The sequence below is a fragment of the Triticum dicoccoides genome, chromosome 7B (assembly GCF_002162155.2).
Source record: "Triticum dicoccoides isolate Atlit2015 ecotype Zavitan chromosome 7B, WEW_v2.0, whole genome shotgun sequence".
Taxonomy (NCBI): domain Eukaryota; kingdom Viridiplantae; phylum Streptophyta; class Magnoliopsida; order Poales; family Poaceae; genus Triticum; species Triticum dicoccoides.
Window position 1 is genome coordinate 150,562,218 of NC_041393.1, and position 2,561 is coordinate 150,564,778.

Genomic DNA, 2,561 nt, shown 5'->3' on the forward strand with positions numbered 1-2,561 from the left:
TGTTACATACACATTGTATACGTTTTGTATACATCTAAATATTTCATACATGTTAATTTTACAAATATACGACTAACATTTTTCTAAATACATTTTTTGGAACATTTTTTCAAATACAATCAACATTTTTGAATTACACAGCAAATCATTTTTCTAATGATATGAAACAGGTTAATAAACTATCCTACATTTTTTATGTTGTATAAAAATTAACGTCACAAATAAATTTTGAAATGTATGAATAATTTCTAAAATGTAATTTACATTTTTAATGCTACAAAAAGTTTTTTGAAATACAAGAACTTTTTTTACAATTTGTAAAATTTTAAAAAATGTCACATATATTGTTTTGAAATGCGTGGACATTTCCTGAATGCCAGATAGATTTCTTGAATGCTACAAACATTTCCAATAAAGACGAGGTAATTTTTTTAAGCTGCCATAATATTTTTCAAAATGCTGGATGAACAGTTAAAGAAGTAAAAAAAAATTCTGTAATACATGTATTTTGTAATTTAGAGAGAGTGTGCCTCTGCCCCAATACATGAAATTGAGGACGTTCGGCCTGTTCTAATTCTACCCCTCCCTCTTCTTCAACCCATGTTTAAACATTTTCGTCGTTAAAATCCGCACATAAGCTCTTAGGAAATACTTTGTACAATGGACATTCTTTAGGACTTTTCTGAAGTTGAAATACCTATTTTACCTCTATTTTCATAGGTTGGCGCATTTAACAGATAATGAAGACCATTCCGTTCATATATACGAACCATCAAGTGAAAATCATAGGACACCAATGATACATTTTCCCGCAAAAAAAGACAGTGATACATTTTACTTTACTTTTAGCACTTGAAAATATGACGAGACGACTCATAAAAAAAAATACTAGACAGTGATTTTTTTTAGCCAGACCAGACAGTGATGCCTTGCGCGTGCCCGCAAGTTTTTTTTTAGGCCCTACCACACAAACGAAAACGCGCTGGGCCCGGCCGTCACTACCCCTTGTAGAATCGTAGTTGCTGAACGAAATTATCAATGCACATCTTATGGCATGCAGTATCCGCGACAATCTGTTGGAGCTTCTTGGCATTGGCCGCGAAGACACGTCTACCTTCTTCCTCCACCAAGACGGCCCGGACCGCCGACGCGACGCCTTCTCGGTCTAAAGACGATCCATCCTTGCCGTTCCTTGGCACCGGCAATCCAACCTTCTTCCCCTCCATTAGCCGAGCGATTGGCCCTTGGTCTCCGAAGAATGGCAGCATGACAAGGGGGCGTCCATACTGCATCCCCTCGATGGCGGAGCTCCACCCGCAGTGCGTCAGGAACGCGCTGACGGAGTCGTGCGCTAGCACCCTGGTCTGCGGGGCCATTCCCATTGTTACGAGCCCGCGGTGTTTGGTACGCTCCTGGAAACCCGGAGGAAGGACCTCGTCGTCGGGGACGCCGCTGGGCTTCCTCAGCGCCCAGAGGAACGCCGCCCCGGCGAGCTCCAGGCCGATGGCTAGCTCGTGCACTAGCTCCGTGCTCAGCGGCGCCTCGCTTCCCAGCGCGACGTAGACGACGGATTTCGCTGGCTGCCGGTCGAGCCACGACACGAGCGCGTCGTCTCCGTTGGACCTCAGCGGCGGCGGCAGCAGGCCGAGAGGGATCGAACTCGATGCAGCACCGCTGTGCCACCATCTTGCAGCTCTGGTAGGTTAACAAGAAGCGCTGGCCTAGCGAAGCCCCTAGCTCCGGGTTAACAGTCTTCGACATGCACGGAACGCCCCAGAGGGCGGTCGACGCGGAGGAGCAAGTGGCGAACATCACAGATGGCACGCCCCGGTCGACAGCGGCGGCGGCGGCTAGGTAGTGCAATGTGTCGACGATGACCCAGTCCGGCTTCTTGTCGCGGTCTAGTAAGGCGGAGAATGGCCCGGCGAGGCCGTCGGAAGCCTTCTGTAGGAGCTCGCCCTTGCCCGGCGGGAGGTCGGTGGTGGCCTCGGCTCCCTCGGGAAGGCCATCCACGCGTGGGAGCGGCAGGGCCACCAGGTGGACGTCGACTGCCGGCGGGAGCCGGCTGATGTTGCGCGGCGTTGAGACGAAGGAGACGCGGTGACAGCGGGCCGCCAGGCGCTCCGCGAGCTCGAGGAACGGGAGCATGTGACCGAACGCGAGCCACGGGAAGAGGACGACGTGCATCGGCGACGAGTCGGCGGCGTCCATCCTGCTCCTGGCTCCTGGGTCAACGTTGGCCACAGGAGCATACAGTAGCGCGCTGCGGCTATAAAGTGAGACGAGAGCTGCGCTGGTGCCGCGTGCATCACGCACGTCACACACTAAAAATGTGGTTAGATATCAATACCGGAGGGTTAACCTTTTTGGTGTTTTTTTTTGAACTTAACCTTTTTGGTGTTGATGGCGCTAAGAGCATCTCCGGCCATTCGGCCCCAGAGGCGGAAAAAAAAATCGCCTGGAGGCGAACCGGCGCAAGCTTGCCACGTGGGGCGACTTCGTTCCCAGTCGTCGCCCACTAGGTCGCCACCAATATCACGCGAGCTCGGCGAACTTCGTAC

At 50.3% G+C, this 2,561-nt stretch overlaps 1 pseudogene; it reads right to left on the reverse strand.

Moving 5' to 3' along the window:
* Positions 1–921: 921 nt before the first annotated feature.
* Positions 922–2,215, reverse strand: LOC119335254 (annotated as a pseudogene).
* Positions 2,216–2,561: the final 346 nt, after the last annotated feature.